We start from the raw sequence: 13,830 nt of genomic DNA, 5'->3' as shown, positions 1-13,830 counted from the left end.
AGTGGCAATCTTCGGGGTATCGGAGCAGCCAGAGTTACACATGGGGAAGGGGGCTAACGCCCTCGCTTTCGCTTCCCTAATCGCACGCTGGAGAATCCTGCTCTGCTGGCGATCGGCAGCACCACCCACAGCTACAGACTGGCTCGCTGATCTTTCGGAATCTCTTCACTGGGGAAGATTAAGTACGCCAACCGAGGGTCAGAGGAAGGTCTCTTGGATACTTGGGGGCATTAAGTCGGGCTGTTCCAAAACCTGTTCGAGGCCAGCAACGAGGAGTAACCTAATAAGAATTTTTTGAAAAAACACTAAGATAGATAAGGTACCAAAAGACTGTGCAATCCGGGGGGTGGGGGGCAGGCAGAAGGACGGTGGGGAAACCACAAGAGATGAGGTGAGGGGGACTACTCCCCCCTTTTTTTCCTCTCCACTCTGTCTGGAAAATAAAAGAAAAGCACAGCCGAAGTGGGGGGGGGGGCATCGGGGAAGGGAGAGGAACCATAGACCGATACAGAGAGCAACGAAATGCACATAGAGTCAGTTAAACGAAGGACAAACCAAACCTCCCTGTATAATAAAGGAAATTAGCGTGGGCGAGAAAAATGTGATGTGTGTATATACAACTGCTTAGAAATATGGGAAATGTCAATAAAAAGATTTATCAAAAAAAAAGGAATCCTTTATAAGCTCTATTTATGAAGATAAATACACATTGTTTCAGGGTCACCTGGGAGATGTGTGAAATTGTTAGAAGCACTGCTTGGGTGTTTTTTCTCCATAAGGATGATGAATTATGTTTGGTAGTCAAGATTTTCATGATTGGAATACCACAAAGCTAATTTTCATCAGGTATTCCCTTAGCCTGAATAGTAACTGGAAAAGTAGCAAGGAGTCTTTACTGATTGCAGCAGGTGAAAAATCAGAATTAATAGTAGTTAATTCCACGGTTAACCGGAGGTATTTCAGCTGTAGCTATATTCATTCGGTTTTACTATATCATTGAGCAAAATTCAAGCAAAATACATTTAATTAGAAAACAAAACTTCAGCAAGAAAGACCCATTCATGGTTAACTTAAGGAGGTTACTGATAGTTTTAGATTAAAAGAATGTTGGAAACAATACAGTAGGTCTGTGAATTAGGAGTGTTTTCAAAAACAGCAAAAGGTAATCAAAAAAGTTACTGAAAAGAGAAAGTATGGAATGTGGAAGTCAAACATAGCAGGAATATAAAAACTGATTGGAAGGGTGTTTACAAGCATAAAAAGGAGAATAGCAACAAAGTTGGTCTCTTGGAGACAGAATACATCATCGCGGGCAATGAAGAAAAGGCAGAGATGTCGAATAAATATTTTGTGTCTGCCTTCACAGTAGAAGAGATAAGTCACATATCAGGAAAAGAGGGTAACTTCAGAGCTGATGAGAGTGAGGGAATTAAGGTAATTAATATCAGCAGAAACAAAAACTGGAGAAACTTGAGCTTAAATCTGAATAAACCCCAGGACCTCGTGGCCTACATTGTCAGATTCCAAAAGACAGAACCGCAGAGATAATGGAGGCCGTGGGCGGTATTCTTCCCCTACCCGGCGGGGCGGGGGGTCCCGGCGTAGCGGAGTGGCGCCAACCACTCCAGCGTTGGGCCTCCCTAAAGGTGCGGAATTCTCCACACCTTTAGGGGCTAGGCCCGCGCCGGAGTGGCTCCAGCCTTTGGCGCCATTCCGACCGGCGTCGGGGCTGGCCGAAAGGCCTTTGCCGGTCGGCGTGAGTCCGCGTATGCGCCGGAGCGTCAGCGGCCGCTGACGTCACCACCGACGCATGGGTGGTGGAGGGGGTCTCTTCTGCCTCCGCCATGGTGGAGGCCGTGGCGGCGGCAGAAGAAAAAGAGTGCCCCCATGGCACAGGCCCGCTCGCGAATCGGTGGGTCCCAATCGGGTCCCCCCGAAACGGACCCCGGGGCCCGCTCGCGCTGCCTGCTCCTTCCGGCACACGGGTGGTTTAAACCACGTCAGCGGGAGAGACCTGACAGCGGCGGGGCTTTGGCCCATCATGGGCCAGAGAATCGCCGCAGGGGGCCAGCCGATCGGCGTGGCGCGATTCCTGCCCCCGCCGATTCCTGGGTGGCGGAGAATTCCGGCCACAGCGGAGGCGGGATGTACGAAGGACCCGGGTGATTCCCCGACCCTGTGGGGGTCGGAGAATTCCGCCCCGTGTTTAAGATTTAAAAATTTCTCTAGATTCGCAAATGTAACAATGCTATTCAAGAAAACAGAGAGAAACTGGGACCCACAGAGCAGTTTATCTGTCATCAGTCGTCAGGCAAGTGCTGGAATCTTGTTAAAGAGGTCTTAGCAACACTTAGCAAATCATAGTATGATCTGACAAAGTTTTTTTTTTAAATTTAGAGTGCCCAATTATTTTTTTCCAATTAAGGGGCAATTTACTGTGGCCAATCCACCTAACCTACACATCTTTGGGTTGTGGGGGTGAGACCCACGCAGACACGGGGAGAATGTGCGAACTCCACACGGACAGTGACCCAGAGCCAGGATCGAACCTGGGACCTCAGTGCCGTGAGGCAGCAGGGCTAACCCACTGCGCCACCGTGCTGCCCTGATCTGACAAAGTTAACATGTTTTTACAAAAGGGCAATCATTTATTAGTTTTGAGGATGTACCTGTTGGGGGGGGGGGGGGGGGGGGGGCGGCATGTGGCACAGTGGTTGGCACTGGGACTGCGGCGCTGAGGACCCAGGTTTGAATCCCGGCCCTGGGTTACTGTCCATGTGGAGTTTGCACATTATCCCCATGTCTGCATGTGTTTCACTTCCACAACCCAAAGATGTGCTGGTTAGGTGAATTGGCCCCTTAATTGGAAAAGAAAAATAATTAGCTACTCTAAATGTATTTTTTAAAAATGGTAGATGAAGGGAAATCAGTTGATGTGCTATACTTGGATTTCCAAAAGACATTTGTTAAGCTGCCATGCAAAAGGTTAATATATCAGCATAGATAAAGGATTAATTAACAGACAAGAGGTAGAGAGAAGGGATAAATTGCACATTTTCAAGTGACAGGCTATAACTTGTGGGGTGGGACGTGAGCGTGGGGTGTGAATGTGAGTGAGGGACGTGAGCGTGTGGTGTGAATGTGAGTAACGCCACCCCTAACCTAAAATGCTGCTGGCATTGCTTCCAAATTTTCAAAGTTACTACCACCACCAGTTGCCCGAGTGATGTGTCACCAGCGCCTTTAACCCTGATCCTTTACATGTGGCCGCCTTCATCTTAACCCAAATTTCCTCTTGGCCCCTGTGCCAGCCCAGCACCTACTCTGCATTTGCCGCCCATTAGTAATAAATCAAATTCGGCAGAGCCAAACACCCGACTGCCAACCCCTCTGAAGCACCGTTTTCCGAATTCTGGCCACCTTGCCCGCCCAGATAATTAACGTAATCAACTGCTCCACCTACTGAACAAAAAAGTTCAGTAAAAACACCGGCAGGCATTGGAATAAAAATCGAAACCTTGGTAAAAGTATTCATCTTTATCGATTGAACCCGGCCAGCCAACGACAGAGAGAGGCCATCCTACCTCTGTAATTCCGCCTTGACCCTACCCACCAGGCTCGTAAGGTTCAATTTACAGAGCCAGACCGAACCCCAAGCCACCTGTACCCCCAGATACCTTAAGTTGGAGTTTGCCACACTGACCAGCAATGCCCCTAAATCCGTCCCCTTCCTTGGCAGAGAAACCAAAAAGCACTTCAGGTTCAGTTTGTATCCTGGGATAGCCCCAAATCGAGTCAACAGCCCCATTGTATTCCCCACCATGGGGACCGGGCCCGAGATGTACAAAAGGTCATCAGCACATAGGGAAACCTATGCTCTCACTATCCCCCTCCACGTATCTGACTGCCTCTAGGCAATGGCCAAATGCTATTTTGCCACCCCAAACTGGAGAGGGGACGTGGGCATCCCCTGCCTCGTTCCCCTATATAACTGGAAATGAAACGAAATGAAAATCGCTTATTGTCACAAGTGGGCTTCAAATGAAGTTGCTGTGAAAAGCCCCTAGTCACCATATTCAGGCACCTGTTCGGGGAGGCTGGTACGGGAATTGAACCGTGCTGCTGGCCTGCATTGGTCTGCTTTCAAAGCCAGCGATTTAGCCCTGTGCTAAACCAGCCCCATCCCTAATTCCGATCGTTTGTACAGACACTTGCCATGGGCTCCCTATAACGCACCTTAACCCACGACACAAACTTGGGCCCTATTGCAAACCGTTCGAACACCACGAATAGGTACCTCCACTCCAGGGGGCCCTCTCTGCACCAGCGTCTCAACCTCCTATTCCCCACTTCCAACAGGGAGAGCACCACGTTCAGCAAACGCCACACATTCAAAGACAACTGTCTGCCCTTTACAAACCCTGTCAGGTCCTCCCCAACCACCTTGGAAAGCACTGCTCTAACCTGAACACCAGCACCTTAGCAAGAATCTCAGCATCCACATTTAGTAAAGATATCGGCCAGTCTGACCTGCACTCCACCGGGTCTTTATCTTTCTTCATTAGAAGCGAAATGGAAGCCGCCTCATTGTCTCCTGGAGCGCTCCCTTTTCCACCACATCCTCAAACTTCTCCACCAACAGCGGAACCAGCCAGCTTGCAAACTTCTAAAAATATTCCACCGGGGACCCATCTGGTGCCTTGCCTGACACATTTTCCCATAGTTATCTGAACCTCCTCAATCCCCAGTGACTCCTTCAGCCCCTCCCTATCCTCTCCCTCCACCATAGGGCACTCCAATCCTTCCAAAAATTCCACCATATCTGTGTCGTCCCCCTGCAGCTCCGACTTGTACAGTTTTGGCTAGAACTCCTCAAATACCCTATTTGCCTTCTGCGGAGTGGACACCAACCCCCATTTGCCTCCCATATCCAAACAATCTCCCGGGAGGCTGCCTGCCACCTAAACTGGCCAGCCAACTGGTTGGCTTTCTCCTCGTATTCGTACCTTGCTCCTTTTGCCCGCCTCAACTAGCGGACTGTTTTGAACTGTGTCTGCAGTACCTTCCTGCTGGCCAAAAGCTCTGGTGTGGGATCTTTTGAATACTTCCCATCAACCTCCAAAAGTTAAGTTATCAGCCTCTGGTGCTCCTCCCTTGCCTCCTTCTCAACCTGCACTTTATGCGAGATTATCTCACCTTTCACCACTGCTTTCAAAGCCTCTCACAGCACCGATGACGAGACCTCCCCATTTTTATTGAACTCTACATACTCTTCTATCACCCTTGCCACCTTCACGCAACCCCACATCCAAACACTGGCCAACGTGCCGATATCCTCTCAATACCACATTCACCAGGTGTGGGACATGATCAGAAATGACAATCGCCAAACACGCCGCCCTCCTTACCCCTGCCAACAAGGACCTCCCCATGATGAAAAAATTGATCTGAGTGTGCACGTGTACCGAAAAAACATCCACGGGTCTACTTCCCACATCTCCTTCATAAACACCGCCAACACCTTTGCACCTGCTGACGGGGCCAAAGACCTTGTCTTAGACCAATCCACTCTTGTGTTCAGGATCATATTTAAGTCTCCTCTGCACCCCAGAATCAACTGATGCGTGTCCACATCGGGGATGAACATTTTAGCGGCCATCCCCGTATCACAGAATCTATGATATCGGGGATGGACACTGACATCTTTTTCTTGAACCCTGAACTCTGCACCATCTCAATTGGAGGCAGACACGCTAACCAACACCACTGATCTTGCCTCCAAAGTACATGCAACTATCACCGCCTTGTCCATCTGAAACCACACTCTTGTCAATCAGTATCCCTACCTCTCCACTGGGCACTACTATCAAAGTCCGAGTGAAACACCTGACTAACCTAGCCCTTCCAACAAAGCCTGATCTGGTCTTTCATCGCAAATGTGTCTCCTGCAGCATCACAGCATTGGCCCTCGAGCCTCGAGTCCTTCAGGTGGGCGAAAACGTGCACCCGCTTAATCCACCCTTCCAATGCCTGCACATTCCACGCTACCAACTGAACTGGGGACCTCTCGGTCCTCTCTTCCCCCCCCCCCTCCCCAAATATAGAACATAGAACATAGAACGATACAGCGCAGTACAGGCCCTTCGGCCCTCGATGTTGCACCGACATGGAAAAAATCTAAAGGCCATCTAACCTACACTATGCCCTTATCATCCATATGCTTATCCAATAAATTTTTAAATGCCCTCAATGTTGGCGTGTTCACTACTGTTGCAGGTAGGGCATTCCACGGCCTCACCACTCTTTGCGTAAAAAACCCACCGCTGACCTCTGTCCTATATCTATTACCCCTCAATTTAAGGCTATGTCCCCTCGTGCTAGCCACCTCCATCCGCGGGAGAAGGCTCTCGCTGTCCACCCTATCTAACCCTCTGATCATTTTGTATGCCTCTATTAAGTCACCTCTTAACCTTCTTCTCTCTAACGAAAACAACCTCAAGTCCATCAGCCTTTCCTCATAAGATTGTCCCCCCATACCAGGCAACATCCTGGTAAATCTCCTCTGCACCCGTTCCAAAGCTTCCACGTCCTTCCTTTAATGAGGCGACCAGAACTGTACGCAATACTCCAAATGCGGCCGTACTAGAGTTTTGTACAACTGCAACATGACCTCATGGCTCCGGAACTCAATCCCTCTACCAATAAAGGCCAACACACCATAGGCCTTCTTCACAACCCTATCAACCTGGGTGGCAACTTTCAGGGATCTATGTACATGGACACCGAGATCCCTCTGCTCATCCACACTACCAAGAATTTTACCATTAGCCAAATATTCCGCATTTCTGTTATTCTTTCCAAAGTGAATCACCTCACACTTCTCCACATTAAACTCCATTTGCCACCTCTCAGCCCAGCTCTGCAGCTTATCTATGTCCCTCTGTAACCTGCAACATCCTTCCGCACTGTCTACAACTCCACCGACTTTAGTGTCGTCTGCAAATTTACTCACCCATCCTTCTGCGCCCTCCTCTAGGTCATTTATAAAAATGACAAACAGTAACGGCCCCAGAACAGATCCTTGTGGTACGCCACTCGTAACTGAACTCCATTCTGAACATTTCCCATCAACTACCACTCTCTGTCTTCTTTCAACTAGCCAATTTCTGATCCACATCTCTAAATCACCCTCAATCCCCAGCCTCCGTATTTTCTGCAATAGCCGACCGTGGGGAACCTTATCAAACGCTTTACTGAAATCCATATACACCACATCAACTGCTCTACCCTCGTCTACCTGTTCAGTCACCTTCTCAAAGAACTCGATAAGGTTTGTGAGGCATGACCTACCCTTCACAAAACCATGCTGACTGTCCCTAATCATATTATTCCTATCTAGATGATTATAAATCGTATCTTTTATAATCCTCTCCAAGACTTTACCCACCACAGATGTTAGGCTCACCGGCCTATAGTTACCGGGGTTATCTCTACTCCCCTTCTTGAACAAAGGGACCACATTTGCTATCCTCCAGTCCTCTGGCACTATTCCTGTAGCCAATGATGACCTAAAAATCAAAGGTAGCCATGATGTGGAGATGCCGGCGTTGGACTGGGGTGAGCACAGTAAGAAGTCTTACAACACCAGGTTAAAGTCCAACAGGTTTGTTTCAAACACGAGCTTTCGGAGCACGGCTCCTTCTTCAACTAGCCCATTCACCTGAAGAAGGAGCCGTGCTCCGAAAGCTCGTGTTTGAAACAAACCTGTTGGACTTTAACCTGGTGTTGTAAGACTTCTTACTAAAAATCAAAGCCAAAGGCTCAGCAATCTCTTCCCTGGCTTCCCAGAGAATCCTAGGATAAATCCCATCCGGCCCCGGGGACTTATCTATTTTCACCTTGTCCAGAATTGCCAACACTTCTTCCCTACGCACCTCAATGCCATCTATTCTAATAGCCTGGGTCTCAGCATTCTCCTCCACAATACTATCTTTTTCTTGAGTGAATACTGACAAAAAGTATTCATTTAGTATCTCGCTTATCTCCTCAGCCTCCACACACAACTTCCCACCACTGTTCTTGACTGGCCCTACTCTTACCCTAGTCATTCTTTTATTCCTGACATACCTATAGAAAGCTTTTGGGTTTTCCTTGATCCTACCTGCCAAAGACTTCTCATGTCCCCTCCTTGCTCGTCTCAGCTCTCTCTTTAGAAATGTCAGCCATATCCACTGCGAGCGATAATCCGAATTTCCACCCCCCCACCCCCAACACCTGATTCCTAAAACCACCCAAGGTGGTCCCCAGTCTTATCCCATGAATGGGATCAAGAACTGCTCCCAGCCTCAGCAGTCCCATCCCATAAGCCCTCCAACCACTTCTTCTCCAAACAGCTCCTCTCCTTCCCTCTCCACTCACACCTAGGTAGGCTGAAACCTGCAGATCCAGGTTTGGCTGACTGCAACCCCTCGCCACACTTTGTTCCCGTTCACTAGCCAACTCCAGCTTGCTAGTGCGGTGGCCCCCACTAGAGTCCCACCTCCCGCATCCATAACAAAGGAATTGCACACGAACCATCCACACCCAAACCATCTGCCTCGGGTACTGAAACTCCCGCACTGTACCCGTCTTTCCAAGAGCCTACTTTATCGGGGCCAGTGACTCTTCCACTGATAAGAGTGTCCATCTCCTTCCCTTGCCACTCAAAATGATTGTCAAATTGCTGCTCAAACTCCACAACCAGCGTACCCACAGTAATGGGCGCAGCCCCATCAAGGAGCTAGTTCCCGCCATCTTTCCTCCAACCATACTCCGCAACGTCGTCTACTTTGTCAGTGGACTAGCACTCGCTCCCGTTCTCCCAATATTCTTTCTTTGGGATTTCAACACCCTGTGGTGCCCATCACTCTATTGAGATAAGTTTACCCACAAATTCCACCCAATATCTGGGTGGAAGGAGCCAAAAACCAAGAACTCTAGTGATTTGTATATTTTTAATCAGAACTTTTAAATTATCACCAGATTAATATATGCATAGATATGGCTAGAAAAACATTGTTTACATTTAATTTTTGTGTTCTCGGCAAAATAAGGGGCGCCAAAATTATGAGAATGCTTGGGTTTCCCTGATTCTGTTGGTAAGCCACTCGGGGTTCTGCAGCTCAAAGTTTGAGAAACCCTGCATTGCAACAAAGGTTCACTTGATTGCTCATTGGGATGAGAGAGATGCCTTTGAGAGGCTCAGGAAATCGGATCTATATTCTCTGGGGTTTAGAAGAATAAGATGCAATTTCATTGAAACATACAAATTTCTGAAAGGATTTGAGAGGTTTGACACAGCTGTTTCTGTCGCCGGGGAATCTAGAACATGTCGGCACAGTCTCAGGAGAAGAGACTGACACAGATGAGCACACATTTCACTCAAAGCGTTGTGAATTCCCTCTACCCTGGAAGGCTGTGGATGTTCCAGTGTTGAATATATTTAAGCCTGAAATAGACAGATTTTTGATGTCTCGGGAATTGAAGGGAGAGAAGTTGAATGCAAAGATCATCCATGATGTTGAATTGCGGAGGAGGCTCAATGGGATTTCTACTCTACTCCTGTTTTTGCCCCATGAAGGTCAACAATTTGCCATCCCAGAAGGTCTTAACACCTTAGTCTCAAAATTTATCCAGTTGGGGGTCCAAAGTGCAAGTTAAGTCCCCACTCATGAGCAGGTGATGTGAATCCAAATCCAGAATCAGTGACTGCAATCTATTAATAAAAGTTGTCTCGTCCCAGTTTGGGGCGTATACGTTGACCAGCACCACTGGTGCACCCGCTAACAGTCCACTGGCCATTGCATACCTCCCATTTGGGTCGATCAAAATCCTCCTCGCTCAGAAGCCTACACTGTTGATCAGGATCCCAGCCCCTCGAGCCCTGCCACCGAACCCTGAATGAAACAACTGCCCCACCCAACTCCATCCCTAACTTTTTCTGGTCTCTAACTTGTCAATGGTATCCTGCAACAGCACCACATCAGCCTTCAAAGTCTTGCGGTGTGAAAACAACCTGGGTCCCGTAACTGGGCCACTCAACCCCCTCACATTCCATGTGACCAGCCGAATGGGGGGACATCCACCAGCTTCTCCACTGGGGTCAGTAATTCCCATCCCATGAGGTGGGCAACACAGTAGCACAGTGGTTAGCACTGTTGCTTCACACACAGCGCCAGGGACCCGGGTTCAATTCCTGGCTTGGGTCACTGTGCAGAGTCTGCACGTTCTCCCTGTGTCTGAGTGGGTTTCCTCTGGATGCTCCGGTTTCCTCCCACAAAGTGCTGAAAGACGTGCTGTTAGGTCATTTGGACATTCTGAATTCTCCCTCGGTGTACCCAAACAGGTGCCGGAGTATGACGACTAGGGGATTTTTCACAGTGAATTCATTGCAGTGTTAATGTAAGCCTACTTGTGACAATAATAAAGATTATTAATAGTTTAGCAACCCTTCAGGAAGGATTGATGCCAGACCCACCCAAGATGGCCCCCAGCACAAATCGGCAGAGAAAGGTCCCTTGTCGCCATCAGAGAACTAAAGCCCCCCCTAACCCCCCGCCCAGCTCCTGCCACCCACCAATACCACACCCAAACAACCAGATAAACTATAGACAAAACCCCAAACATCTCCCTCTCCCTTGCCCCACCTCAACCATCCCATTAATATAACCATTAAACTAAATGGACCCTCTCTTATAAGCCACAGATAAAGCCCATCTCCTCATTTCCGTTAACTAACGAATTAATGTAGCTAACGGAGTAGCACAGAGCCTTCAATAGTCTTAAAATTCCAAAGTACCAAACCAGCCCCTTTCGCCCAAATCTGGGGCGGCATTCTCCTCTACCCGGCGGGACGGGGGGGTCCCGGCATAGGGGAGTGGCGCCAACCACTCCGGCATCGGGCCTCCCGAAAGGTGCGGAATTCTCCGCACCTTTGGGGGCTAGGCCCGCTCCGGAGAGGTTGGCACCACGCCGACTGGCGCCAAAACCGGCACTAGCGGCCGTTCAGGCCTGGGGCTGGCGGAAAGGCCTTCGCCGATTCGTGCATGCGCCGGTGGTGACGTCAGCGGCAGCGCGCTGGGGGATTCTCTTCCACTTCCGCCATGGTGGAGGCCGTGGCGGCAGCGGAGGAGAAAGAATGCCCCCACGGCAATGGCCCGCCCGACGAACGGGGGGTCCCGATCGCGGGCATGGCCACCGTGGGGGCACCGCCCGGGGTCCGATTTCCCCCCCCCCCCTCCCCCCCCCCCAAGGACCACGGGGGCCCGGTCGCACCGCCGATCCGGCCGCCACCAGAGGTGGTTCAAACCTCGGCGGCGGGAGAGGCCTCCCAGCGGCGGGACTTCGGCACATTGCGGGCCGGAGAATCGCTGCAGGGGCCTCGCCGATTGGCGCGGACGTCACTCCGATCGGCGGGGCGTAATTCCCGCCCCCGCCAATTCCCGGGTGGCGGAGAATCTCTTCCACAGCGGGGGTGGGATTTTCGGCGGCCCCAGGCTATTCTCCGACCCTGCTGGGGGTCGGAGAATTTCACCCCTGATTTGTAAATCCAAATGAGAATAGCAAAAACCATGAACTTAATGTAAAGCAACAAACTGCTCACTTGTACCTCTTCAACCATTAACGACAATTCAACCCCATGTCATCCTTTGGATGAATGCCACAGCTTCTTGAGTCTAAAAATGAAGTTCATTCTCAAATGGCACCCAAAGACGTGCGGGGTAGATCATGCAAAATCTGTTACCTTCCCATCAGCTGTGTTCTTTTGTCCATGTTAAAAAAAAATTATTTTCCTGAAACCATGCCACAAATGCCCAAGGTGGCTCCGCAGCATGTGGCTTCTGTTCCAGTGACCTATGGGCAGGATGCAGTTCGGGATGGGCCACCATTATTTACTCCCCCCCCCCCCCCCCCCCCCCCCCCCCCCCAAACAAATCTTCAGAGCACCTACACCATGAATTTTGTCATGTTTGCGTCCTCCAACCCCCGGCGATCCATACACCCTCAAAGTCTGTCTTGACCGATTTTCGAGGTTGTCTGTCGTAGCCCTCAGACCTTCCTTATCGGTCACCATCTTCACTATTCCCATTTCCAAGCAAGCAGCTGGGTCGCTTTCCCTCGACAGAGTAGCCCCTATCATCTGCGGCTCCTACTGCTTTACTACCATGGCCATGGCCCATCGAATCGAGCAAATCATCGCCTCACTCGCCTTCTCGTGATCCCTGAAATCGCTCAGCGCAACATCTGTAACTCGACCGCCAAAATATCTAAGGTTGGGGGGTGGGCCCTAGCACTGTGATCGCCTCCGCCACCATTTTATTTTCCTTCTATGCACTTGAGGTCTCCAATTCTGAACAAAGAACAGTACAGCACAGGAACACGCCCTTCGGCCTGCGCCTATCATGATGCCTGTCTAAACTAAAACCTTCAGCACTTCCGGGTTGTTTATTTCTTCTTTTGGTGTCTGGTTTGACACCTATTATGCATCCCCTTGCTGTGGATGGGCTTAAACAAATTGTAAAGATTTGGGCGCTTTCCCAGTTAAAAACGGAAAAAGATCATGATCCCTGGTGGGGGTTCCTCCACGTGTGGCCGCTCCGCTACATGGCGCACCGGAAGTCCCCAACCTTTGAACAGTTATAGTTTTTACAGCTTAATAGTTTCAGCCTTGGACCAGTGGTAGCATTCTCAATTCTAATTCAGCAAATCATCTATTTAACTCACTCCAGGGATTTGAGAAAATTATTGAGGCTGGCACTTCAGGGTGAAACACTTCTGAAACTTTTAAATGAGATTCTAAACCAAGGCAAGATTCTTTGTGTGCTGATGGTTGTAAGAGATCCCACAGCAGTCGCTGATGAACTGTAGGTTTTTTTCGCAGTGGCATCGCTCAACCAACATCACTATAAACACATTATTTCATCTTATTGTTATTGGTGAGACCTTTCTGTGTGCAAGTTGACTGCCTGCAAAATTGCAAAAGTAACTTGTTGAGAGGGAACATTCTTCTGGATGTCTGCAAAGTTCTGCTGAATACAAAGCTATTTAATTTTCTTTCTCCTTCAAATGCAAACAACGTTGCTTGCTAAGTAGCAAATGTTCTTGTAATTTCACAGCCATTAATAAACAATGGACCCTAATTATCCATTCAAATGATAAGTGTTGCAGTTCTATGATTGGGAGAGCAGTGAGGGCACTTGGTGGGGGAGTGAGGTTGGTGGAAGACTGGGTTTCAAAATCTGATTTATTCATGGAGTCTATGTTGCAATGATTTAATTGAAGATTTGTCTATCTTTAATTAGCATTTGCTGAGCTGCTAAGGTATATTTATGTACTATGGGAAGGAAATCTGCCATCCATATCTGGTCTGGCATACCTTACATAAGGTTAAGGGGGGGGTTGTTGGGTTACGGGTATAGGGTGGATACGTGGGTTTGAGTAGGGTGATCATTGCTCGGCACAACATCGAGGGCCGAAGGGTCTGTTCTGTGCTGTACTGTTCTATGTTCTATGTGACTCCAGATCCACAACAATGTGGTTGATTGTTAAATGCACTCTAAAATGGCCTAGCAATCCATCCAGTTCAGGGGCAATTGGGGATGGGCAATAAATGCTGGCCTGACCAGTGATGCCCACATCCCATGAACAAATTTTTAAAAAAATATGGCACTGAAGGTGTTTAGTTGGACATTTTGTTTATCAATTTAGCAGACCTGTGTTTGATTTGAATAATTTTTACATATGATTGATCTGTAGTTTTTACACCAGTAATTCTTACAAGATATTTCATGA

The 13,830-nt window shown here is 48.9% G+C and overlaps 1 protein-coding gene across 2 annotated transcripts in view; it reads left to right on the top strand.

Moving 5' to 3' along the window:
- Positions 1–13,830, top strand: part of mettl14 (methyltransferase like 14) — a 98,624-nt gene that overhangs the window by 56,541 nt on the left and 28,253 nt on the right. The gene's annotated exons all lie outside the window — the stretch shown is intronic.

Source organism: Scyliorhinus canicula, chromosome 3, assembly GCF_902713615.1.
Source record: "Scyliorhinus canicula chromosome 3, sScyCan1.1, whole genome shotgun sequence".
NCBI lineage: Eukaryota > Metazoa > Chordata > Chondrichthyes > Carcharhiniformes > Scyliorhinidae > Scyliorhinus > Scyliorhinus canicula.
Note: the sequence above shows the minus strand (reverse complement) of the source record. Positions and strands in the feature narration are given on the sequence as shown.